At 47.7% G+C, this 27539-nt stretch overlaps 2 long non-coding RNA genes across 3 annotated transcripts; both read right to left on the bottom strand.

The window, feature by feature from the left end:
- Window positions 1–2769: 2769 nt before the first annotated feature.
- Window positions 2770–6598, bottom strand: LOC140517046 (uncharacterized). The gene is made up of 3 exons (XR_011971452.1): window positions 4751–6598; window positions 4044–4145; window positions 2770–3433 (listed from the first exon to the last, which is right to left on the bottom strand). It is a non-coding gene; the product is annotated as an uncharacterized lncRNA (long non-coding RNA).
- Window positions 6599–23988: 17390 nt separating this feature from the next.
- Window positions 23989–26391, bottom strand: LOC140517045 (uncharacterized). Of its 2 annotated transcripts, none has more exons than XR_011971451.1 (3): window positions 26322–26391; window positions 25234–25342; window positions 23989–24885 (listed from the first exon to the last, which is right to left on the bottom strand). It is a non-coding gene; the product is annotated as an uncharacterized lncRNA (long non-coding RNA). The 2 variants fall into 2 exon arrangements; XR_011971450.1 differs by lacking the exon at window positions 26322–26391 and adding an exon at window positions 26145–26309.
- Window positions 26392–27539: the final 1148 nt, after the last annotated feature.

Here is a 27539-nt window from a genome sequence, read left to right as displayed (position 1 = left end):
CCTGCCTGAAGTAGAAGGTCTACCCAGTTACCCTGGTTTCTTAGTGCCTGTTTCTTCCCTTGAGTTTCCCTCTCATGCCATCTTGTTAAGGTCAACCTTGCACCCAGGTATTCATACTTTATACCCCCTCCTTTACCCCCATTCATTGGTGAGGACCTTTAGGGTAGGGACTAAGTTTTTCTGGTTTTCCTCGCTTCTCCAACAGGACTGGCATATCCTTGGCACATTCTGCTGATCTCCCTGGTGGTCTCACCCTTACCTCTTCCTCTTACACATGGCATATCATAGTCAAAGACAGGCAGTACTTGGAATTGTGGCAGTGGGCAAGGGAGGAATGGGAAATAACTCTGTGAGGGGACAATATATTTTCCTGTTCTTTGATGCTCATTGCCTTGATCTCCCCCACTCCCATACCCCCATCTCTCCTGGGTCGTTCTGCTCTCCTGACCCTGCAGGCCCCCACCTCCAGAATACCTGCCCATATTTGTACTCCAGAACATTCAGGTCAACCAATGCAAAGCAAGACTTTGCCCCTCCCAACCCACCTTCTGAATGGGGTGTGTTCCCCAACCCTCCCTGCCATCTTACTTCTGCACTTGCTCATCCACCTTCCAAAGCAGGCTTTCCCTCTCTCACTGGCCAGCAAGGCTACTCTGCAGGTGAGCTAGTTGTGGGAGAGTCAGGCTCACTCCCCATGTCTTCTTGCTCATCTGAAAAACAAAGCCTTCCCACAATTCCTGAGGAAAGAATTTGAGAGGAGCAACAATGCAGAACCCCAGTTCTGCAGGGTTGTCCCCCAACTGCTCACTTAAACCACAGGGTACTTCCTGCAAAGTGGGTGTCCAGGAGACAGAGGCCGCATTAGCATAGAAATCGCCAGGTGTCCCGTTCACTATTCACATCAGGGGGGTCCTGCCCACCTACCAGCCATCCAGGATGGTCTTCCCAACTGCAGGGCCAGCTGGCTGAGGGTCTGTTTGCTGGACCTAAAAGCTCAGCCCTGCCCTTTACTTTTCTGTTGTTACTGCTTAGTCGTTCAGTGGTGTCAGACTCTTCATGAGGCAGGGACCAAAACTTCTCCAGGTGGTGGTGACAAGCAGGCCCCAGGGATTTTCTTTTTCCTCTTCTACTAGAGGCTGTATCAAAAGTAAATGAGGAAATTTAAGAAAAAATGAGATTCCTGGGGCTTGCTCGCTACTACCCGATGAAGACATCCCAAAGTGGGACTAAGCTGGGAAAGAAGGATTAAAGGAGGTGGCATGTCCTCCAGCAGGGAAGGGAGCCTCCAGCCCAGCAGGGGGTCTGGCTGGAAAGAGAAGGTTCTGGGCTCAGGCTACTCTCTCTGGGGAGCTATGAGGGCAGGGAAGAGGGGAGAGATCAGGAGGAGGATGAATCCTGGGCAGTTGATCCCCATAACTCATGCACCTTTCTACAAGAGCACAAGAAAGGCCTGGTTTGGATGATCCCATCCCACTACAAACTGGACAAAGCCTTACAAGATGAATTGGAGGACAGGGCCTTGGGAATGATGATCATCTCTACACATGGTTACTCTAAGGAAAGTCTGGGAACTGCAACTCAACTCTATTTTCTTTTCAGTTCTTTCAGTAGCACATTTCTTTCTCTTGGCATTCTTTAAAGAGTGAAGTGGATGGTGCAGACAAAGAAAATTTGGGGGGATTCTTCCTGCTTGATATCAGGGAGTATGTAAATTTAACAAACAGAAATCAGCTATTTCACACAGAAAGAGATCAGAGGCAGTTTTTCTGTTGTTCTTCATTAAACTGAAGAGAGTTCTTGTTGTTCAGTTGTGTCTGACTCTTTGTGACTCTTTGGACCATACTGTCTATGGGGTTTTCTTGGCAGTGGTACTGGAGTGGTTTGCCGTTTCCTTCTCCATTGGATTAAGGCAAGCAGAGGTCAAGTGACCTGCCCAGGGTCACACAACTAATAAGTATCTGAGACAGGATTTGTGCTCAGGTCTTCCTGACTCCAGGCCCAGTGCTGTATCCACTGAGGCATCTAACTGACTTACACTGAATATGTTTACTTTCTAATTTTAATGACTCCTCCTTTGACTCTGGCATCATAAACCTCTAATTTCACGGATTTTTAGCTAGTCAGGTCCATTGTTAGATGGGGTAAGGCCACACTGACTGAGAGAAATCCGAAGAGGAGTCTAAAGGCCAGGGTTGTTTGAAACCTGGACACCGACAAGGCCAGGAGTCATGGCTGCAGGCCTCCAGCCTGTGCAAGCACCCCAAGACCTTGTGTGCCCTTGAAGCCTGAGGCCCTAGAGATGGCATCCATATTGTGTAATTAAGGCCGCAGGTTAATCCAGGTGTGATGATTCTCAGTGACTGATTTAGACAAGGGTCACCACCACCAACCCAAGCTCCCATCCTTGAGCCTTTTTTCCCCCATTTAGAGGAATTCAGCATCAATGGGAGGGCACCAAAGTCCCAGAAGTACTGTCTTAAGGCATCCTCCTGAGCATTACTGTGAACCTGGCAGAAGTAGCCATTGTCCCCAAGGTTTTTGGCGGGTCCATAGAATGGGCACAGATGGCTTCCCAAGGGTGCCCATCCCTTTAGGTCAGCTAGGATCTCATCACTTCTACAGAAAAGGAACCCCTGATGGCCAGGCTTCGGGACCTCCCTTTGACTCAGCTCAGCGCTCACCACAACTTCAGAAAGGAGACCTTGACACATAAACAACAGGTAGCTATCATTGGGGTGAAGCAGAGACCCGCCCCCCCAAATGCCAGGTTCCAAGGGGGAAGAGAGTTTAATCCTTGGGACACTTTCTGAGAGAAGTCAAGGGGATTTCTGTATAACTCATTTCCCTACACTTCTATCACGGGGTTGCCCATTGTTCAGATCATGAAATCAAGTGACTGGAAGGGCTCAGGGAGTGTGAGTGTGTGTGTGTGTGTGTGTGTGTGTGTGTGTGTGTGTGTGTGTGTGTGTGCGTGTGTGTATGTGTGTGTGTGCACGTGTAAGGAAGGAAGGATTTGTTCAACACTTTTTATGTGCAAAGTTCTGTGCCAAGCACTGGGGTCACAGATAGAAACGTAAAACTGTCCTTGCTCCAGAGAATTTTAAATTCTTAACAGGGAGACAAAAATTATGTGTGGGGATGGCTACAATCATCTGGAGAGGTCCCATGGCACTTAGGGTACAGCAGTAAAGCAGATGCTAATGCCTTTTCTTCAGGTGTCGTTTCTACTCATATTTCTGAAGCTGAAACATTTGATACTTGCATGAGACTTTGGGTAGAAGAAGTTCCTTCTCTTTGAATTCAGTAGCTGTGTTGGGAGTGATTGCAGGACCTATGACCAGGAAGTATCTCCACAGTGATTCTTTCCCTCAATGATCCCCGGGCACCCTGGGCTGCTCCTGGATTCCAGGGCCTGGGCTGTCTCAATCCTGGTCTGAGAGGAGATGGTGGTCAAGGTGATGATGGAAGGTTGGCCCTCCTGGCACAAGCTGTCACTCTCTCCCCCCAGGGGGCCTTGCCCTCTCGGCTTGGCTGGCTCCTCCTCTGTCCTGTGGGTGGCAGTTGGTGGGGATGGCTGGGCCCTGATCCATGGGAGTTGTTTCTTTAGATGATGACTGTGAGGGTAGGTCTAGAAACAGGACATATGATCTGGTGTCTAATGGCACCCCCGGGGTTTTCTCTCTATATGCCAGTTGGTGGCATCCTATCAGGAGTTGTTGGTAGTTGTGGTGAGGAAGGTGGGCTCCAACTCTGCAATCATGTCTCCCCTTAATGATAGCTCTGGGGGTAGCCTAGAAGCTCCATGACAATCAGTCAATTTCAGTCTGTGTTTCTGTCTGCCTCTGTCTGTTTGTCTGTCTCTCTCTGTCACTCTCACTCTCATCAGTGATTTGCAAATAGAAAAGGTTATGAATAAAGGATTCCTTCATGGTTCATTCATTCATTCAATCAATCACCCAGTTCATCTGCCCAGGAAGAGCTTGTCTACTTCCAGTCATATTCTCTCCCCATCCCCAGCCCCTTGTCCCAGAATGGAAGCTCACATTTCTGATGGAGGAAATGGCAGCCCCTTCAGTCATCCTGCCCAGCCTGGTTTCAGTTTTGTTTCTTGTCCTTGGGGTGCTGGAAAGTAGGCTGCAGGAATCCTATTTAAAAAGAAATATAGCCTGTAGCAGCTGACTGAGAGGAAGGTCAGGTACTCAAGCAGGTTCAGGAATTTGGCACACCTTCTATGGGTGGGGGGGCTGTCATCAGAGACCCAAGGGTGGCTAGGAGGATGGTGAGGACCCACTGACATGAGGATGGAATATGAGACATTCTGGGGAAACTTGGCCTCTGTCCCATGTACCCCACTGGTCATTGGGAATATTTTCCTCCTCTTCAATGTATTCTGTCAGGAATTGTGAGAACTCTTTGTTGTTCCATGGGGTGGGGAATCAGGGAAAGCAGGCCTCTTTACCACACCCCCATGGGGCAGTGATGAAAAGTCTAGTTCACTTGTAGGGGTGTAAAGAATGGATAAAGGAGTGACGGCGTAAACGAGGCATGGAATAAGTGTGAGACAGCAGGAGGAGGGCCAGGTCAGCCCGATAGTGCTGGCAGAGGCACATGGAGATGTTGGGGGGACATGGGAGCTCAGGATCAGGAGGACAGAAGAACCAAGGAGAGGTGGAGGCAGTGAGGATAATGGAAGCCTGAATATACCTTGTCCCGCCTTCCTCCCCTCCACTTCTCACTGCTGCTGCGATACCTGTTGCTGCTTATCCTTGATTTTGAGGTGCCATGTTCTGTAAGAAATGAGACCAGTGACCAAAGTGTGCCAGTTCCTTTACTGTATTCTGGGGAGCCCAAGAAAGCCAGAAAAGCTTGTTCCTTCATCTCAGGAGCTCACAGTCTAGAGAGAGAAGACCAAATTGGTTAAGGAGCTCGTTGTAGAAGTGATCTTGGCAGGATGCCAGGGGAGGTCTTCTCAGAGTGGTCAAAACACTAGTATCCAAGGGCAACTGAGAAGTCCTCAGGATTCTAGAATGTGGTACTTGAGGGGAAATGTGAAGGAAGTAAGATCATGATGTTGTACTTTTCACCATCCTGCAGCCCAGCTGGCATATCCTCCCCCACAATCCCAACTATGGCAGGCTTCCACACTTGGGTTTTGGGGACTGATGGGAAGGGACTAGAAACACTTCTTCCGTCTGGTAAGGGTGCTTCTGGCACCTAGAGATGTCAGATAGGGAGACACAAACTATATCCTGGACACAGAATCCCTGGATAGGACCTTCTCTGGACTATGAAGTGCATGAGCTCAGGAGACCCTTAAAATACTCATTAAAAATGAACACCATGGGAGAACAGAAGAAAGCCCTGGAAGAGAGATCTGGCCAAGGGGGTAAAGACCTCCAACCCACAAACCTTTTGGCAACTTTGGTCCCCATGTAAGAGTAGGGCCTGGGGTGGGGTTGGAATAAGGATGTCAGTGATGTCCATATCATGTGAAAAATCAGATAGAGCTTGGCAGAGAAGCAGGGATACAGTGAGGGCCAGAAAAGATCCCTGTGCTAAGAAAGAAGCAGGGCAGTTATTTCAGAGAAGTCCAGGCATGTGCTGGGCAGGATGAGCTGGCATGCCCTTCAGAACTCATCACCAAGGACTGCACTGCTGACCAGCTCTGCAGCAATATGGAGGGCTCAGGGGGAGGGCATGGCCCATAGTCTTCTGCGCTGATCAGGGGCACCTGCATTGGGGACTAAATGAAATAAGAGACATACTGGCACACACAAATGCAGATAACAGGGGAAGAACACAGGATAATACCAGAGACTCAGGACATTCTGCCACCCTCAACACTAGCTACAGGGCTACCTGAACAGGTGGCAGGGGCCCCAAAGTTTCTGCCCCTCAGCAGCCCCCCAGCACTTACCCTGCTGCTGACAACACTGACCCACACAGCTTCCCTCCACTGCACTGGTCCATCACCTTGTCTGTCCCCTCTGCATGGGGCCCAGCAGGTCCAAGGCTGATCACTGTCATTTGGGGATTGGTGAAGGATGATGGCATGGACCATCCTTCAGCATCCAGGAGGTGGGAGTGACCAGAGACCTCCCCACCCCACCCTTGACTTGAGGCGGAGCTCTCAGGCAAAGTCGGGCCCCATGAGCCTCAGACAGCCTCAAAGCCAAGCTCTGAGGCCTTTGTACAGTGTCCTGTAATCATTGCCCTCCAAGATCATTTCCATGAAAAGATTCCACATCAGACAAGAACCAGAAAGGAGGCTGTTTAGGGCTGTCAGGATAACCAGGGCTCCATGTGAAACCTGAGTTGAACATCTCTGCTTCTGGCGGAACAGGCTGGCAGTGTCACCTGCTGGTGCTCAGAGACAGGTGGACCAAGGAAGAGTTTGGACTTTGTTTGTGAGAGAGAATAGAAAGAGGCCCAGTGCAAACAGGGCACAGGTATGATCTAAATTCTGGCAGCAGATGGGGAGAGGAGGGACTTCAGGAGATGATGATGGTGGCGATGACAAACCAGGAGTGTGTGGGATTTTAAGAGGACAGAGAAGAGCCCTCCCCAGTCACAAATCCTCACATCTTTCCAATCCTTAGCATTAATGATTGTGTTGGAGGCAAGTGTTCTCAGCAACAAGAGAGAGGCAGCGTATTAGTGACCCCATTTGATCCCCTTTTTTGGTGATGGGAAGGGACCCTGTTATATAATGATTTCATGCCAAGCAATTTAGATGTACTTTTTGACTTGTGTCAACACAAGTCCTTCTCTTCCTCCTGAAGGACGCTATTCAGGAGCATCTCGGCTGAGGTACAATGATGAGTGCCCATTGTTGGTGGCAGCCTGATTTTGCAGTGGGTAGATTACAGGACCTGGGGCCCGGGAGAACTCAGGTTAAATGTGGTCTCAGACTTAGGAACTGTGCGACCCTAGGCAAGTCACCTAAACTCAGTTTATTTCCCCCAGTGTACACTGTGGGTGATAGTAGCACCTATATCCCAGGATTGTTGTGAGGAGGAAATGACCTAGTATTCGCAAGGCTCGTCCCAGGCACTATAAAAATGCCATTCATGAGGCTTCAAGAGGACGCTAGGCACTGGGATGCTTGCATGGGCTGGAATGCAGCAGCCCTGACTTCTGGCCTTGTCAGTATCCAGGTTTGCACCAAGTCTGGGCCTCAGTCTCTTCTGAAGATCTCCCTCCATTACTCCACCTGACTCGAAAATATCCCTTAATGTGCTGACCTCTTCCCAAGGGAAGAAACTGTAGCGCAACCCATATCTGATTGCTTAAAGCAGGGCATGGAGGGTGTGCTTCTCATGTTTGGGGGTTTCATCCCCTCCAGGGTTGAAAAAAATCCAAGGTATTTCATTTGTCTACCTTCTGTATCATTGTAGGAAAATGCCAATACATAAAGAATTTTCGGGGAAACAACTAAAACAAAAGGGACAGACCATATCATTGAAGTATGAATATATTTTAACAGCCTTCACATTATACCCATGATGGGCATATCATTGTCATTGCCAGATCTCTGAATTTCAATCCAACTTTGAAAGAGTTCTGGGGTTACTGCTAGGGTGGAATGAGAAAATTGTCCCTTGTCACCAAAGCAACCCTGCCCCTTTATTAGCTCTTCCAGAAAATATAATAGGTTCTAAGAGTTTTTAAGGCAGAGAACACTTCAACCAGGTCATATGCCCAAGAATTACCCACATGTCCAAAACATCCCCACGCTCTCCACTACTCACCAAGGAGTCTATGGGAAGCCTGGACTTTGCTGCTCTCCAATGAGGCCCCCTGCTGTGCTGGACGCTCACTTCCCTAATGGCAAAAATGAACCAAATCTTAGTCCAATCTGTCCAGCATGGTTCTCAGTCTGGTTTTTGTCCATGACATGATGAGGGTAAGCAGGCCCCAAGGAGTCTTTTTCCTTCTTTTCTTTCTTTTTTCTTTCTTCACTCCTTCCCTGTCTTCCCTCCCTCCCTCCTTCCCTGCCCTGCCTCCCTTCCTCCTTCCCTTCTTTTCATTCCTCTCTCCCTTCCTTCCCTCCCTCCCTCCCTCCTTCCCTTCCTCTCTCCTTTCCTTTCCACCCCTCTTCCCTGTCTTCCCTCCCTCCTTCCATCTTCCCTCCCTCCCTTCCTCTGTCCCTTCCTTCCCTCTCTCCTTCCCTGTCTTTCCTCCCTCCCTTCCTCTCTTCCTTCCTCCCTGCCTTGATTCCCTCCCTCCTTCCCTTCCTTTCCTTTCCTCCTTCCCTCCATCCCTCCCTCCTTTCCTCCCTCCCTTCTCATGCAGTTATACATCCAAGGAGCAGGAGATTAAGAAGGAGGGCAGAGATTTGAACACTTTCAGTTCCTGACTCTCAACCTTCTGTCCCCAGGATGGTAGTGATCAGCAAAGCCACCAGTGTGGTTACTAGCCTGGCAGAGACCTCCTGCAGTAGAAGGAATGTGATACCTGGAGGGTCCCAGAGTTGCCCTGACCCTTGGACAGCCACGTGCTCATGTTTAGACTCCTTAGTTTAAAGGTGTTAGAATTGGGGGTGTCCCTCCAGAATCGTGTATTTCTGGGTTTTTTCCTCCTCTTAATTTCATTGTGTCAAGAATTCTGGGATAGCTTTATTGTTGTTCTGGGTGGGGAGGCAGGGGAAGGGTCCTCCTCTAGCCCTCAGGAGCAAGTGCAGAGTAGACCACATGCCTCGGGAGAGTGGGAACTGGCTTTGGAGGAGGAGGGGAGGGGATGGGCATGGTGGTCCTTGATCCCTTAGAACCTGGAGCATGGGCTTGGTGGGGGCAGGGGACCAGGGAGCAAGTAAACTTGAGTTCTGGTGCCTGGACTTGGTTCCTCCCCTCCAAGGTAGCACTGTCTCAGGTCCAGCTGCTCCTTGACTTTGAGGTGCCCTGTCCTGCAAGCAGTCCGGGCACAGGTGGGTGCTGGGCACTCACCATGTGCCAGTGCCTGGGTTTGCTGCTGAAGGACCAAGGAAGAGGAGAAAGAGGAGACACCTCCCCTAGGGAGGGCTCCTCTAAATGTGGTACCATGGCATGGGAGGTGGCTTAAGAAGAGAAGACATTAGCATCCAGAGGCCCCTGGCCATTCCTTCTGTTTCAGAAGTAGGACCTGAGTGGAAACCTGAGGGAAGTCAGAGAATGACCCTGCAGCTTCCTGGGCAACCCAACCATCTACATACCCCCTGCCTACCCTGGTGAGCCAGTGTTAGCAATTTGGGGGCACAGACAGTAGGCTGCAGGGGCAGTAATTATTTTCTAAATCTGAGAAATGAACAAGAAACTCGGAGGGAAAAGAAAAGAGTCCTGGTTATGAGAGAAAGAGCCCTCTCCCAGGCACTCCATGAAGTGTGGAGGTCCTTAAAGGTAGGATTCGGGGCAGAGGAAACGGATCACTGAGATCACTGAGATTATCTTCCCAGAGCATTTTCCTGAAGAAAAAAGCATTCTCAATAAGCAAGTGAAAAGAGAAGCTTTGGGTTTGGGCCTTTCAGGATAAACTGGGGTGTTCCCATAGAGATGAGATGGCAATGCCCTCTGGTTGTCCAACAAGAGTTTGGAGAGCAGGTGGACAATAATGGAAGTCCTCCTCATGGAGACCCTATAGAGACACTGAGCTCCCTTGTGTGACCAGATGGGCATGTAGAGTCAAGCCATGATGTCCATAATGATGATGTGGATACAGGGCCCCATTGGGGATTTTAGACGGATCTGATTAGGCCCCTCCCTGGGAACAAACCCTCATTTCTCTGGGGCCCTAAGCATTGCTGATAGCCTTAGAGATACATCTTACCTTTCACCAACAGTAAAGGTACACTCACAGTCTCCTCACCCTTTTAATCACTTCATCAGTTGGTCTAATGGAAAGGCGCCCTATGACAGATCTGTGGGATGACCAACCATACAGAAACAGACTTGACTTGTCTCAGGAAGTGTCATGGGGATGGATGATGGTCACAGAGGCTCTCTTCCCCTTCAGACCTGGCATTGGGGTGAGCTCAGCTTCATGATGAAGACAGCTGCCAGTATCTTCTGCATCTAGGCCTTCTGTTTGAAACTCTTCTTCCAGGGAGCCTTAAAGAAAGAATCTTTACCCAGAAGCTGCAGCAGCCAAAGAGCTTGGGGATTGGGACAAGTTTTTTTTCCCAAGTTTTCATGAGAACCAAGCTTACCCAAAGGGATGACCAGTGGAGCCTTCATTCTGGCCATCTCAGGCATGCCCCTCATGCCCACTTGTTGATCAGGCTTCCTGGTCATCTTAGACAGGAATGGCCTGCATATCACCTGTAAGAGAAAGCCATCAGGCAGTAATTCTGGGCTCTTGGCCTACAGGCTGCCAGGCATCTGGACAGGGAACCAATAATTCCAGATGGACCAAGAGGTGTGAGAACTTCTGTCCAAATCAGTGAAAAAGAATTGCAGTAAAAGAAGGTGGATTTTCATCTGGAGCATCTTACCTGGAACCAACTGTAGTCTTCATTACAAAAGGGAAAAACCATCCTCAGGGACTCAGGTTTCAAGGGGACAGCAGGTTCTGTGAGACTAGGGGAGAGTGGAGGCCTGCAGCCTGACTTCTCAGATCGACTGTGTTCAGGACTAAGTCAAGCTGGTGCCACAGCCTCCCTGGAGACCTCCCTCAGGAACTGTGACTTGTGCCCCTACCTAACAATGGGCCTTCCTCACCAAAATTCCGTGACATCACTGGCCCATGATGTCAGGTCCAAGGATGAGACTTTTAAAAAAATATTCACCTCTTATTTCTTTTAAGACAAAAAACATGGGTTTGTTTCCACTCTAATATTCTGAATCCTAAACAAGAAGACTCTAAGAAATTTCAATGGGTCTCCATGATATGTTATGATATGATAAATATCAGCCAAAAAGCGATTTTCAGGGAAGGACTGAAATAAAAGAGAAAAGAACTGAAGAGTTCGGTTGGATTGTATTTTCCCAGACTTTGCTTTGATAAACACAGTTTGGACATCTTTGTCACCCTAAGACACTAACCTCTACTATTTCCTCTAAGGATTTCTCAATGCCCTGTTGGGGTGCTATGAGGGGAGGGCTTTCCCTTCGCACCCAACCAGGCCTTTCTTCTGCTCCTCAGAAAGCATGATATGTTCTGGAGCCTGTGAAGTCCTGCTGAGCTCAGCCTGGTCAGCTGTCCAGGACTTGGCACCACCCCAAAACCTCCCCTCCACCTTCCACCCTCCACCCTCCACGGCGCCTTCCAGGGAGGCCCCCTGCTGTGCTGGACACAACTTCCTGATGGATAAAGTAGCCCCTTCTTAGGCCACCCTGCCCAGCTTGGTCAACGTGATGGCTGTGCTTGGGGTGATGACAAACGGACCCCAAAGATTCTTTGTTGATGTTGTTTTTAACTAAAGCCTTTGGCTGAAGAGTAAGCCACCAAGGGTAGAGATGTGAGCAGGTTCAGAGTTTAAGTGGGTTCCTTCTCAGCTGTCTCTCCCTGGGAGTGAAGTGGGGAAGTCATCAGAGACACAAGGGAGTCCAGGGGCAAGGCAGGTTACTGGTGCCCAAGGTTACTGGCAACTGTCATGTAGGTGATCCAGAGCTGCTCCCAAATGCTAGGAGTAAAGGAGAGGAAAACTGCAGCCACCATCATCCTTGGGACACTTGTTGAAACAAATCAAGTGTCTGTCTCCATCCCTAGTCATCCTCTGTAATAGGAGTCCTGTTATTCTCATCAAATAAACTAGAAGGGCTCAGAGATAATGTGTTTGTGTCTCTATTATTTAAGATAAGACCTGCCTGTAAAGTAATCCTTGATGCTTAGGGCCACAAATGAAGGGAGGGTTTGTTCCAAGGGAGGGGCCTGATCAGACCTGCCTAAAATCCCCAACACCCCTGCAAACTCCTATTCCTCATCCCGTCTCCCATGAGTGAGACCTGCTTATGCCAGGTAGATCCTTGTCCACCTCTCCCAATCTTGGGTTTGCTCTAATGTTTCTTTGAAGATGGCACGTGGCATCTCATGAAGGACCTAGAGTCAAAAAGACCTGAGTTCAAATTTTCGTCACACAGTTACTATCTATCTGACCCTTGGCAAGTCACTTAACTGTTCGCCTCAGTTCCTTACCTGTAAATGAGCTGAAGAAGGAAATGGTAAAAAGCTTTAGTATCTCTGCCAAGAGATAACCAAATGGGGTCACAAAGAGTCAGACACATTGACTGAAAGTACTGAGCAACAACAAAAGATCTTGTAAGACAAGATAACATGTCATGCTATGTCTATGGGAACAGAGATGGTCAAGTCAGGTTTCACTAAGAGAGCAGTTCATCCTGAAATGCCCAAACATCAACCCTATCTTTTTTCTTACTTTTCTTACTTTCTGCTGAGAATTAGTTTTAAGCAAATCTAATGGGAAGACCATCTTGAGTCTGGCTGTCATCTCTACCCCTCAACTGCCCTTCTTTTAAAGATTTGTTGAGTCTGTGGTCAGGTGGTATCCTGGTACCAAACCAGGCCTTTCTTCTGCTCTTCCAGAAGGTGTCATACATCGTAGTGCTGAGCTCCACCAGGTCACCTGCCTAGGAATTACCCACCTCCCTGAACCTCCACGTCCCTCCATCCCTCCCTAGACAGTCTGGTAAAGCCTACATTGTGTCTGGTTCCAGACAGACCCCCTGCTGGGCTGACTACTCTCTTTTCTGATGGAGAACATGCCATCCTGTCCAGGCCGGTCACAGTTCTGCTGCTTGTCCTTGGCATGGTGTTTCAGTTTGTTGTATTGTTTTGTTTTTTTTTTCAGTTAATTTTTTTAAAATACCTATAGCCTTCAGCAAGAGGGCAAGAGTTGGAGCAGAGATTTGAGCAGATTAAGGTTCTTGCACCTCAGCTTTCTATCCCTGGCATGGATAGGTGAGATTATCAGAGTTACTAGGTTTTTGCCATTGGGGCAATGACCTGCTGAAGTGAATATAGAATGTGAAACCTTGAACTTCTCCCAGGTTCCTTCTGGGCTTACTTGGTCTTTGTCTCAAGCACACCCTCTTCTTCCCCATGGTCAGGTCCCTCGGGGAAGAGGTGAGCCAGGAGCATTAATGTGTTTCCAGATTTTTTCTCCTCCTCAATTCATTGTATCAGGAAATGTGGGAACACTTTGTGTTTCCCTGGCTGAAGAGGTGATGTAGGGAGGGGACCTTCCTCCATCTCCCAGGTCTGTGGGTGCAGAGCCTCTCAGTGGATTGCAGGGAGTTTGAGCTGCTGCTACAGGAGGGAAGGGGAAATGGTACGCACAGGAGAGGGGTAAGTGCTGGTGCTGGGGAAGGAGGGGGCACGTGCAGGAGTGGAAGAGAGAGGGCAGACCAACCTGGAGATGCTAGAGGAAAAAGTACTGGAGGGGGAAGGGGAGAGAGTGGGGGTTGTGGGCCAAGGTGGAATGGAGGCAGTAAGGCTGATGGAAGCCTGAATCCTCCTCCCCTGGCCCTCTCCCAACCTAAGCACTATCCCAGGGAATGCATATCCTTGACTTAGATGAGATGCTATGTCCCAAAACAGTGAGATCACAAGCATTTACAGAGTGCCCATGATATGGTAGAGACCCTGTAGTGGGCTCCGGGGAACCCAGGAAAGGCAGAAATGCTTAGGCTCTGCCATCAGGGACATCACTGTCTACAGGTGCCCCTGGGTAACTTTCTGCTTCTGGAAGGTGGTATGTATGATCAGAAGCATGAAGGAAGTCTGGGGATGACCCTACACCATGATGATAAGGATACAGGAAGGTGCAGGGTCATGCTTCTCAGGCTGGCCCACCCACCTGCATCCCCAAATGTGCCAGGCCTGTGTACTTACCTTTTGGAGGGTGGGGAAGGACACCGTTTTCTCAATTTGAGAAGTGAGATTTTCATTCCCTCAGGGAGACTTATTAGAAATCACTCAACTATACCTTTCCTTTCCCATAGCCTCCTTGAACTGGGTCTTCTCTAATAGACTACCTGAGAGTAGGGGTGAAATGGGAGATTGGAAAGGAAAGGCAGTGGAGAATAACTTGATAGATAAAGTGTCTGCTGACCTTAAAAGATAGGGAGCACATTTACCTCTTCATGATCGGAAGGAAGGCAGAAAGAGAGCAGGCCCCTCCAGGGCAAGACTCCCAGTGGGGGGTCCTAAAGTGTGAGTAAGGTATGGGAAAATAGGGGAAGGATGACAGCCATCATCACATCAAGGGACATGTTTGGGCAAATACTCCGACAGGTTTCTATTTTAGTTTGGTTTTCAGAAAGTCCTCCTTTTGTTCATGTTTTTGTACATACCATAAGGAAAAAATTGCTCAGATTCATCCCCCATGAGGTAAAGAAACAAAGAAAATCTTGTCTCCACCTCCCAAGAAGCAATAAAATCAAAGACAAATTATTTCTGAAATTCATTCTGAATTTTATTCTTTTTCTTTTTGATTTGTTTGTTAGGGGAGAGAGTTGGTCAAAAGAAATGAGTAAATAAATAAAGTAATCCTCTTCCTTCAGGCTGGTATTGATGGGGCTATGAGCCCAAGCAGAGATCTTTGTCCCTTGGACCAGGAGGGTTTTGGTTCCATTTGTGTGAAGGGGCCCAGAAAGCCTGACCTTGGGGGGCTCCTTGGATTCCCCTAATTTGATGTAGCATTCTCTTGAGGTCCAGGTCACCCAACTTGGTGTTCCCTGCCTTTAATCCTTGATCTTGTCAGGGTCCTGTTGTTTGGACTACCAGCCACTCCCATCAGGATCCTCTCTGGACTTAATCTACATTCCAGGCTGACTTTCCCCTATCAAGACCATCCCTGGGGCCCCCATACGACTTGACGATACCTGGATTCTTCCCTCAGTCTTTTTCTGCATTTAAGTTCCATCTTGCCTCAGTGAAGGCACTCAGATTCAATCCACTTCAGACTCTGTCTAGCTGAGATTCTATCTGGCCTGCTTGTTAATACGGGTGTTACAAGTGCTTAGGCTCCTTAAGAGTTAACCCAGTATGGTGAATCTTTAATAATCTTTGTTTTTCTTTGACTTTAAGAAGGCTTGTGTTGAATTCATTCAAGCAGGACCTGGCATGTTGGTATTTTGGGGTCCCCAGCACCCCAAGCCTCAACAGTATGACTTTCTAATGATGTCACATAGAATCCTAGCAAGTGAGGCCCATTGTTGTGTAGGGTTTGGTCACAATTACTGAGAGGCTTAAGAGGAGGAGCCCAGAGACCAGTGTTTCAGTCTGGGTACTGAAAAGCCCAAAAGCTGGTTCTCCTTTCATCAGCTCCCCCCATCTCTGCCAGGAGCTTCTATCACTGTGCAGACTAGACACGGGTGGCATCCTTGTTTCAAGGGAGGTCTACCAGTGGTTCTATGTTGAATTCATCGAATGAAAATCTGTCTCCCTGTGTTGGACTTGTTAGTGGCAGAATTGGATGTGAGTTCCTGCTGTCCCGTGTTTGTCTTTGAAGCTTGTTTACCAGTCCAGAGGCCTGCCAGCCTGTTTTGAGGTAGGCCAGGGACCCAGACATACAGTCTGAAGACATTCTCACGATGAATCCTGGGAAGAATGCTTCTTTTCCACAGGACTTTTTACTACTCCAACCAGTGGACAAAGATGGTTACGTAGGGAGATTCATGAAGACTGCCCATGGCATTGGTACATTCGAGGCAGCTTGGTATGAACCAGTACTTCAAAAAGTAGATCCCATTTCCCAAGGTTTTTGGCTATTGCAGCCACTTGACAAAAATGGTTTCCCGGAAATGCCAGTAACCATGGTTCCCAGTGGCCATCCCTCGGGGACAATGTGGTTTGAAGCGAGCCTTCCAAATGCTGGTCGTGCTCCTCAGCCTGTTTGGGTGATGCAGGCAGCTCCCAACAGTAGTAATGCGCAGGTCCCCATATACAGGGCTTCAACTGGCTATCCTTTGCGGGCTACTTCGTCTGCAACCGCAACACGCCCTCAAAATTGTGTCCCTGTTTCTCAGCCTGTTTGGCTGGGCCAGTCAGCTAGCAGACAGAATTTTCCAGAGGCATCCATGAGGAGGGCTCCAGCTGGCAACAATCCCTGCGTAGCAACTTGTTCATCACAAAATCCAAAAAGAGCATCTGATCCCCAGGTTTTTCGTCACGGAAAACCAGTGGCCAGAGATGGTTTCCCAGAAATGGGCCCAAAGAAGGCCCCAAGCAGCTGTTCCTTCAAGTCAGCTTGGTGGTACTCACCACATGTGAAAAAAGGAGTCCCGGTTTCCCTGCCTTTTGAAGTGGCACAAAGAATTGATAAAGATGGTTTCCCAGAGACCTCCATGAAGAATGCTGTAGATGTCAATGCTTTTAAGGCAACTTGGTGCTCTCAGGAGCTTCCAAAGAGAAAAAGCCAGAGCCATCATGTAAGCAGTATCTGCACATGCCATCTGAGTGCGTCGGAACCATCCCTGAATGCTAGTCAGAAGCGAAAGAAACCCAAGGTCGTTGGTTTGGAACCAGCTGAAAAAAGTCAGAAGTCTGACAGTTCAGCTAGTGCTGCTTCACGCGTCTGAGAGCGCCCACTTTATTCAGATTCATCAAATAAAGTGATTCGAAGTACTCAGAGATTCTTTGTGTGTTTATTGAGTGGCTGGATGAATGAATGAATGAACCAACGAATGAATGAATAAAGCATTTATTAAGTACTTTCTTAATGAAAAAGCCTCTGCAAAGCAGAGAAGATAGAAATTTAAGACAAACCATCTTTGCTCTCAAGGAGCTTAAATTATAATGAGGAATAGCAACACTTAGGGGCAGTTAGCTGCATTTCAGATAAAGAGGTCCCGTGGTCCTTAGGGTATAGCAGCAAAGCAGATGTTAAAATGTCTTCTTTAATATTATTTCTGCTGATAAAATAACATCCCTTTCTGAGGTTGAACCATTGGATATTGCCTGAGACTTTGGGAGTGAGAACTTTCCTTTGTAGGTAGCTGTGATTGGAGCCCCTGAGGGAGTAGTGGCCAGGCTGCATCTCCACAGGGGATTCCTGTGATCTCTGAGGACCCAGGGCAACTCCTTGGATGTCTCCATCGGGCTCTGGTTCTGCTGGGAGATGCTGGTCAAGGTGGTGATGGAAACTTGACCCTCCTGGCGCATACTGGCCCCTCTCTCCCTCCAGGGGGTCTTGCTCTTTTAGCTGGGCTGGCTTCTTCTCTGTCCTGTGGGTAGTGGGTGGCGGTTGGTGAGGATTTAGGGGCCCTTCTCCATGGGAGTGGAGTTATTTCCCTAGATGATGACTGTGAGGGCTGGTCTGTAACTAGGCCATGTAAACTGTGGGGCTACTGTTATTCTCAGGCCTCTTACGCTTATTGGTGGCAGTTGGTTGGTAGTCATTGCTGATGATAGTGAGGAAGGTAGGCATCCTCTTCACACTAATTTCTCCCTTCAATGATGGCTGCAAGGGCTGGACTGGAAGACCATCCAGAAGCACATTCTCTCTCTGTCTCACTCTCCTTGACCCCCTGCCCCCCCACCTCTCTCTCCTCATCTCTGTCCCCTCCAATCCCTTGGCTTTACCTTTGGCTGTGAAATTAATACATCAAAAAATTCTTCACGAGACTTTCCTGTGTCACTCTAGCTTTTAGATATCACTTAACCACTTTAAGGAATTATAAAACTAATATATACTTTCACACAGAAGCAAAGACCCAGTGAGAGCCAGGAAAGAACCCTGTGCTGAGGAGGAAGCATGGCCATTATTTTAGAGAAGACCAATGGCCTGATGAGCTGGAAAGCCCTTCACAACTCATCACCAAAGACTGCACTGTTGAACAGCTTTGCAGGAATATGGAGAGCTTAGGACTCAGGGGTGGGGAACCTACAGCCTGGAGGCCACATATAGCCTTCTCAGTCTTTGCGTGCAGCCTTTTGACTGAGTCCAAGTTTTATGGAGAAAATCCTTTTAGTAAGGGGATTTGTTCTGTTAAGTTTGGATTTAGTCAGAGGACTGCACTTGAGGACCTAGAAGGTCATATGTGGCCTCAAGGTTGCAGGTTCCCCACCTCTGACTTAGGTGGAGGATATTTCCTATCTCCTGCCCCATTTTTCAGGGGCAGGAGTAATAACTGTCTGGGGAACTGAACATATGAAGAGACATACTGGTATCAAGAAAGCAAAAGATGAAATGGAAAGAACACAGGGTTGTGTCGAGCACTGAGGATTCTCTACTGCCCTAAACAGTAGGTACAGGGCTGCCTGAGCAGGTGACAGGGAGCCCAAAGGTTCTGCCCCTCAGCAGCACCACAGCACTCACCCTGCTGCTGACAACACTGGCTCACACGGGTCCCCTCCACTGCACTGGTCCATCACCTTGTTTGTTCCCTCTGCACAGGGCCCACAGGCCCAGGGCTGGTTACTGTCATTTGGGGATTGGTGAAGGATGATGTCATGGGTCATCCTTAAGCTTCTGGGAGGTGGGAGTGACCAGAGCCCTGAGAGCTCTCAGGCAGAGTCTGGCCCCATGAGCCTCAGACAGCCTCAAAGTCCAGCTCTGAGGTCTTTGTACAGGGTCCTGCAATCATTGCCCTCCAAGAGGATTTGGAGGAAAAGATTCCACATCAGAGAACAACCGAAATGGAGGCTTTGTGGTAAGGGGCATTAGAATAACTTAGGCTTTAGTAGGTGGGAGTGGGGATGTTGGTACATGAGAATGATGAAGTGGATGTAAGAGAGTTGGAGATTTTGGACCTGTCTGATCCCTTTTAACAAGCCTTCACTCCGTTGGGTCCTAAGCTTTAACAGTTGCTTTAGAGGCAGGCCTTATTTTTATATTTAACCCACAATAAAGATACAATCTCTGAACCCTTTCAATCATTTTATTTCATGATCCAAATAAAGGGCCCCCTACTGCACATCTGTAGGCTGACAGGGGATACACATGTATTCTCTATTTGTCTCATAAGTTTCACAAGAAAGATAGTGCTCTTGGTTCTCTTCTGCTTCAGCCTAGTGTTTGGGGACAGATCTGTTACGCCAAAGCAATAATTGTCAAGAACATGTACATTAGGGACCCTTTTTTGAAGCTGTGGCCAGCACCAAGTTGCCCCAAAGGGACAGAAGCCTTTTCACCAAACCAGGCCTTTCTTCTGCTCTTCCAGAAAGTGTAATGTGCTCTAGAGGTTGCAAGGTGCTAAGCTGAGGCATAGGGTACATATGTACTCACAATATCAGGTATAGCCCACTTCCTCTCCCCTTTATTCCTCCCCAGGGAACTTGTGTTAAGCCTGGAATGTGTCTAATTCCAGGAAGATAACCTGCTGGGCTGGACACAGACTTCCCTGATGGAGAAATTGGCATCATCTTATTTGACCATACCCAGTTTGATCCCAGTTTCGGTTCTTGTCTTTGGGATGGTGGTAAGCAAGTCCCAGAGATTTTTTAACTACTGCTTCTGGCAGGAGAGTAAGAGGAAGGACAGAGATTTAAGTGGTTTCAGGGTTGTGACCCTTAGCTTTCAATAGCTGGAGAATAAGGAGGTAATCCTAAGGGACATGAGGGTGGCTAGGAGCAAGGTAGGGACACATTAAGGTGAATATAGAATCTTAAACCTTGAACTTCTATGAGGCATTTTCTTGAGTACCTTGACTTCTATCCCAAGTACACCCCCTTCCCAATGGTTAAAATCCCGTGATTAAAAGAGCCTTTGGACCTTGTTGTGTTTCTGGATTCTTTCTCCTCTTTAATTCTTTCTGTCAGGAATTCTGAGAACACTTTGTTGTCCTCCACATTGGGAAGATGGGAGATGGGGGTGATGGCATACCTCACCTCCTTGAGGTGTATGAACAGGATAGCCCCCTGTTGCCTGGCAGGGGTGTGATTGACTATTAACAGGGGATGTGGGTGTGGACCTAGGATGAGACTGTGTGGGGGGAGCAGGTGTTGGATGGAGGTCTATGGGGTATCAGGAGTGACTGAATATGTTGGAGGAGGCCCATGGAGGTGTTGATTTGGGGTTGTGATGGCTCAGGGTCAAGGTCAGAAGAATCAAGGAGAGTTGGTGGCAGTGAGGCTGATAGAAGCCTGGATATACTTTGTCCCATCTTTCTCCTCCCCCCAACTATCCCAAGTACTGTTCATCCTGGACTCTGAGGTGCCATATCCTATAAGCATTGAGTCTACTTACATTTACTGGGGTACCACCATATGCCAGTCACTGTTCTGGGCACACTGGGCATCCCACATTAGACAGAAAAGCTTAGGTACTGCCCTCTGGGAGCTCACACTCTAAACAAGGAAGAGTTAACATGTTAAAAATCTAGATGTATAATGTAACTAGACAGACCAAGAGAGGCCTTCTCAGAGTGGATGAAAGCACTAGCACCCTGGGGGCACCCAGGCAGTCTTCAGGCTTCTAGAAGGTGGTATGCCAGATGAAACGTGAAGGAAGTCAGAGAATGTCCCTGATGATTCCTCCATCCTCACCATCCTGAAGCCCAACCCCACATCCTCACCTCCTAGACCCCCCAGCTATGGCAGGCCTATATATTTTCCTAGTGGGGGCTGGTGGAAATGAACTGGAAACTTTTTTTGCCATCTGGGCAAGGAGATTTTGGCCCTCTAAAGTGTCAGATGTGAAAAAGTCAAGCTATATTCTAGACACAGCTTCCCTAGATTGGACCCTCTCTGAACTTGGGGCATGGGGAACAGGGTTTAGGAAGACAAGGGGAGAGAAGAATTGAGCCCATGGAGTGGTAGGCTCAACACTATCTATCTATTTTGGCTGCTCTTTTTAAAAAGTTTAATATTTTTTTTAACATTCCTTTTTTAAAATTTTGAATTTTAAATTCTCTCACTCCCTTCCAACCTCTCCCATCTCCCCGAGAAGATAAACAATTTGATATAGGTTACAGATGTGCAGGCATGCAGAACGTATTCCCATAATAGTCATGGTGTGAAAGAAAACAGACCAAAAAGAAAAAAAAAACACCAAGAGAAATAAAGTTTAAAGGAAAAGGCATTCTTTGATTTGCATTCAGACTCCATAAATTTTTTCTCTAGAGGTGCATGGAGCTTTTTTGTCTTAAGTCCTTTGGAATGGTATTGAATCACTATTGCTGAGAATAGCTAAGTCATTCACAGCTGATTATAGCGTAATGTACTGTACTTACTGTGTACAATGATCCCCCTGGTGCTGCTCATTTCACTTTGCTTCACTCATGTACATCTTCCTTAGTTTTTCTGAAACCAACCTGCTCATCATTTTTACAGTACAGTAGTATTCCATCATGATCATATACTGTAATGTGTGGAGCCATTACCTCAATTACCAATTCTTTGCTACCACTAAAAGAACTGCTATAAACATTTTTGTACATATAGGTCCTTCTCTGTCTAGTGGTGCTATTTTAAAAAATATAGTCTGCACCAGTTGAGTAAGAGAAAGGGCAGGGACTCAAAGAGATCCAGGGCCCCAACCCTCAGCTTCTGTTTCCAGGGAGAGAGGGAGGTCATCAGTGACACAAGGGGAGCTGAAGACAGGGCAAGGAGGGGCCCCTGATGTGAGTATGGAATGGAAGATCTGGACCTTTTCCCTAGAGGAGGTATTAGGGATACCTAGAGAAAAGACTGGAGACCAGAAACCAGAGCTGCAGACTTCCACCCTCTCTGACCACAGAATCTAGTGTCCCCTTGAAGCCCGAGATTGTAGAGATGGCTTCTGCATTTGATAGTGAGGTTTACAGGTTATTTCAGTTCAGAGGCCCTGGATGAAAATGTATCTCTCTCTGCTGTCCTTCTCAATGGCTGAATTGGACAAGGATCCATCTCTCTCTGGTCCATCTTTGGGGCAGGTTTCCCAATCCAGAGGTGTGCCAGCCTCTAGGTCACTCACCCACAAGAATTGTCTTAAGTCCTTCTCCTCAGCCTGAAACTAGTGCCAATCCTGTGAAAGAAAGCTGCATTCCAAAGATATTTTGGCTGGTCCAACCAGTGGGCAAACATGGTTTCCCCGAAGTGACCATGAATAGGCCTCCAGAAGCCATCCCTTTGGGGCAGCTCCATGATCACCACATCTTCAAAAGCAGGCCACATACTGTAGGCTAATGGCAACTGTCATGTTAGTGAAGTCAAACTGCCCCTCAATTCCAGATTTGGAGATGAGGAGAGCCTCAGCCATCATCACCCTTGGGACACCTGCTTTGAAAAGTGGAGGGCATTTCTGCATTGTTCATCATCCTACTGATTTGGAAGAGGGACCCACTTTATTCTGATCACCATATAAAGTAACTGAAAAGGCTCAGAAATTATGGGCATCTTTATTGAATGATCGATTGAAGGAATGAATGAATGATTTCTAAAAGGTTTGCTGCAGGTAAAGCTCCATGTCAGCCTCTGGTGGATACAGACAGGAAAGCAAGATTGTCCTGGATCTCAAGGATCTTAAGTTCTCCTACCACAACTTCAGAAAGGAGACCTTGATACATAAACAACGGGTAGCTGTCATTTGGGTGAAGCAGAGACCCCTCCAAACGCCAAGTTCCAAGGGGAAGAGAGCTGGATCTAGCTTTATCCGTGGGACACTTCCTGAGAGAAGTCAAGGGGGTTTCTGTATTGCTCATTTTCCTGTACTTCTGTCACAGGGCTGCCCATTGTTCAGATCATGAAATTAAGGGTTGTGGGGAGAAAACCCTTGGGTGAGATTTTAGCAGCTATTCAAATAGAGGCATCCTGTGGGCCTTAGGGTACAGCAGCAAAGCAGATGCTAACGCTTCTTTATTGTTATTTTAACCCATCCAATTGTATAGGTTTGTGAGACTGCATCAGTTGATAGGGATTAGACTGTAGTGGCCAAAGGGGGGGAAGGGAAGAGGGAGGAGAGAGAGAGAGAGAGAGAGAGAGAGAGAGAGAGAGAGAGAGAGAGAGAGAGAGAGAGAGAGAGAGAGAGAGAGAGAAGGAGGGAGGGAGGGATAGAGAGGAGGGGGGAGGGGAGAAAGGGACATACAGAGATAAAGAGAGTGGGAGAGTGGGGAGAAAGCAGAAACATCCAAAGAGAAAGAAGAGAGCAAAGACAGATTCTCATAGAATTTGCAGGCCACCTCCTACAGCCATAATGAAGGGACAAATCATTGTGGAAATTCTGTCCACTTCCTTATCACCATCAGTAACAATTCCACCAATGATTTAAACTGAAAAGTCCTGGGTGTGAAAAACAGCACTGTGGAATATCCATCCTGGTAACTGACCACCCTTCATATTCATCATCTTAGAAAACAATTAGAGATCCAGCCATCCCCACTAACTACCATCCACAGTAGAGAGAAGCCAGTCCAGAGGGAGAAAGAGGAGTTAGCATATGTGAAGAGGATCAGGCTACTACAACTGCCTTGGACTACCATCTTCAGTCAGACCCTGACTGAGAAAGCCCTGGGCATCCAAAGATCATCCTGGGCAGCCATCCCTGTGGAGATTCAACCTGGCTATGAGTCCTACAGGTCATTCGTTCATTCATTCATTCATTCTTTTGTTCAGTAAACACACACACACACACACACACACACACGTACACACACGCTCCCTGAGCCCTTCCAGTCACTTGATTTCATGATCTGAACAATGGGCAGCCCTGTGATAGAAGTGCAGGAAAATGAGTAATACAGAAACCCCCTTGACTTCTCTCAGGAATTGTCCCAAGGGTAAAGCTAGATCCAGCTCTCTTCCTCTTGGAACTTGGCATTTGCGGGGGGGGGGGCTGGTTTCTGCTTCACCCAAATGAAAGCTACCCATTGTTTATGTATCAAGGTTTCCTTTCTGAAGTTGTGGTAGGCATTGAGTGGTCCCATAGGGAAGGTTGCCAGAGCCCTCTTCACTGGCTCCTTGGTGAAACCATCTTTCCCCACTGTTTGAGTCTATTTTTTACTTTTACATAGTTTTTAACCTCAAACAGGAAGACTTCAGGAAATTTCATTTGTCTACATTCCATGTTAATGTACAAAAATGCCAAAAGAAGGAGTATTTTAGGAAAACAAATGAAACAAGAGAAAGAAAATATGATTAAGTTGAAATATAGTTTACTAGAATTCACCTATATAACCATGATCTTGAGATCATTGTTGTCTTTTAAGGATTTTTCCAATCTGTAGTGGGGTGAGATGCTTTTCTCGTGTTATCTCCTCTCACCCCACCACCCTCACTCCCCAGACTATCCTTACCAAGCCTGGAATTTGTCTCCTTCCAGGCAGACCCCCTACTGGGCTGGAAACTGCCTTCCCTGATGGAGAACATGCCACCCTTTAAGACACTTTGCCTAGTTTGGCCCCAGCTTTGGTTTTTCTCCTTTGGGTAATGGCAAGGAGGCATCCAGGGATCCTTTTTAATTTCTTTTTTTTTCAATACGGCCTGTACTAGCAGAGTAAGGGGAAGGGATGAAATTAAAGCAGGCTCAGGGTCCATACCCTCAGCTTTTTGTCCTTGCAGTTGATGGGGGTGGGAGGTGGGAGCACCATCAAGAATGGCTGGTAGGTGGCAAGAATCTACTGATGTGGGTACGGGAAAGGAGACTTTATGCTTTGCGATTTCTGGGTTGCGGTGCCTCTGTCCCATGTACACCCATTTTGCAGGACTTGCTCTTTGGTTTAATTGGGGGGTGGGGGTAGCTCTCCGGAATTGCGGTGTTTCTGCATTGTTTGCCCCTCTCGAATTCGTTCTGTCAGGAATTGCGGGAAGGCTTTGTTTTTCTCCTGGTTGGGGCGACGACTCTAGAGAGCCTTCCTTGCCCCAAGCTTGCCCACATGCAGAGTAGCCTCGGTAGTCCAGCGTGAGAGTGAACTGCTGCTTCGGTAGGTGGAGGAGAGAGCCCAGGAATGAGATGCCTGGGTGCGGCGGGCACAGGATTCAGAAGGAGGTGGGGGGCGGAAGCTGTCTTGGTTCAGATTGGTCAGCCTGAAGGTGCTGGAGAAGGGATGTGGGGCAGGTGTTATGCCACTCCCCAAGATCTGGAGGGCAGAGTGACCCAGGAGGGCTGAGGGATGGGAAGGGAATGCTTCCTGCTTGCCCCATCCCACCCCCATTCCCCCATCCCCACCTTAATCCCTGGTACTAGCCCATCCTTAACTTTGAGGTGCCATGTTCTGCAAGCAGTGAGACCACTGGCATGTACTGGGCTCCCAAGATGTGCCAATCCCTGTGCTGAGTTCTGGGGACCCAACTCAGGAAAACCAGAATCACTTGGACCCTACCCTAAAGGGACTCACCCACTAATTGGGGGAAAGGAGGGGAGGGGAGACAAAATGTAAATACCTGGGTGCACAACCAATCAAAACAAGGTTATGTGAGAGCCAATGTAAGGGGAGAAGAAGGGACCACCCAGGGCCACCTGGGTTGTCCTTCAGCTTCAGGAAGGTGATGCCTAAGCAGAAATATGAAACAAGTCAGTGAAGGTTCACAAGTATATCTATGTCACATATTGGCTTTCTCTAATGTAGGCTTGGGAGGGAGAGAATTTGGAACCCAAAATGTTACAAACAAATATTTTTTTAGGAAAACAAGGAATGACTGTACCATCCTCATTATCATACAGTCCCCCCACTTCACCACTGCATTTGGGGGGGCTTGCAGAGAGGAGAAGGCTATGATGATTCACTGTGTCTGAGAAATGAGTATTAGGCTTTCTGGGAGAGCAGAAGAAAGGACTGGTTATGAGGGAAAGTCCTTTATCTCCACAATACCATGGACTGCAGAGGTCCCTATAAGCTGAGTTATAGCTGTGGCATAGAGGTCAACATTTATCTGGAGATTTTCTCCCCAGCTTAGTTCTCTGAAAGAAAGCAAAACATCAGAGAGTAAGCAGAGAGATTTTGGCATTAGGCAATTCAAGATAAACTGGGGTCTGTCTGAAACCTGAGTTGAACATCTCTGTTCCCATTGCAATGAGATGGCAGTGTCATCTGGTTGTCTTCAAATATAGAGTGGACCAAACCTGAGTTTGGTCCAGGTTCCAATAATGGCAGGAGGGAACCAAAGGTGGAGCCCTCTTCATGAGTGTCTCTGGGAAGCTATCTGTGCCCACTGGTTGTACAGGTTAACTATGTGGGTTCCAGGGCCACCTTGTACATGACGAGCTTGCAGGTACCATAGAGGAGCAAATCTACAGGCAATAATTCTGGGTTATTGACCTACAGACTAACATACTTCTGAACTGGGGAGCAAACCTTAAAGAAGGATGAGAGGGAGTGAAAACCTGTGTCCAAATCAGCCACTGAGCAGCCAGCAGAAAAAGGTCAGTTTTCATCCGGCGCCTCAGATCTGGTACCACTATAATATATAGAATCCATTCCTAGGACTTCAGACTTCAGACTTCAAGAGTCTCTGGGCCTTGGAATACTTACAGAGAGTGAACACCTTCAGACCTGACTGCTGGGCTTCTCTGTGTCCACACTTTAAAGAAATCTGGGTTCTATCTCCTCTAGAACTTTCTCTGTAATTGTGACCCACTCCCTACCCAACAATAGACCTGACTTGGTAACAATCCATGACATCACTGGAGAGAAATGTAAGCCTGAAGAGAGAGGCTTTGTGAATTTTATTAATGATTGTTTTTTCAGAAAAACAAAAAAAGTCTGTGATGGACTTTTAAAACCCTCTGATTTTGTTCTTTCCAGGGGAGGGGGGGGAGCAGGTTTGGTTTTGGTTTCTCAATCCCTTACAAGAGGAATCCAAGTGATTTTCTCTTTTTGTCATGTGTTGCAAATAAAATCTAGCAGAAAGAAGACTTTTTATGGAAAAGGCTAAAATAAAAGTAAAAATGAAAGACATTTTAAGAATGAAAATATTTAAATGAACCTGTCCCATGATAGGGAGATCCCTGCCATATCTTGGCCCTGACTCTCCCAAGTTTCACCCCTTCTTTTGGGATCAATGATGTGGCCTTGAGGTGGGAGAGGTCTTTCCCCTGGGGACCTGTCCTCCTTTCCAGGGCTTTCTTCTGAACTTGTAGAAAGTTAATATGTTGTAAATGTTCTAAATTCAGGCACTTTGTCAGCCCAGTTCCTGCATTTCCTTATCTTTCCTACCTGCCCCAAACAGCACTCCCCTCCAAAGAAGTCCACTACAAAGGGCCCAATCCAGGCAGGCTATGTTAATGTTTCTCTCTTTCCCATAAGCCATCTTGGAGGATTGGGAATTGAGTTTCCCAGGTAGAAAAAACATGTTTCTAGACCCTGCCCCCACCAGCACCCAGAGTACATGGACACAGGCCAAGGTACAGCTGGAGGGCGGGTATGGGGGTCCTTTGGGGGTTGAGCTTCATGATGGGGGGATGGATGATTGAGCTGGATCATTTCGTGACTTCCTTCATGTTTAAGCTCAAGCACCACCTTCTAGATCCAGGAGGACTGCCCAGGTGCCCTCTGGATTCTGGTTCTTTCTTCCCCTCAGTGATGCTGTCTCAAGCCATTGTGCCTAGACTACAGGTGCACCTAGTTTTTTTTATTAACAGATTATCTCCTTCTCCTTGAGAATATGAGTTTCTTGAGGCCAGAGAACAAGCTTTTCTCCCTTTATTGATCCCGCAGCATGCAGCACAGGGATTGGCACCTAGTGGGTAT

Source organism: Notamacropus eugenii, unplaced genomic scaffold (assembly GCF_028372415.1).
Source record: "Notamacropus eugenii isolate mMacEug1 unplaced genomic scaffold, mMacEug1.pri_v2 scaffold_241, whole genome shotgun sequence".
NCBI classification, from domain to species: Eukaryota; Metazoa; Chordata; class Mammalia; order Diprotodontia; family Macropodidae; genus Notamacropus; species Notamacropus eugenii.
This window is presented reverse-complemented; position numbering and strand designations above follow the sequence as displayed.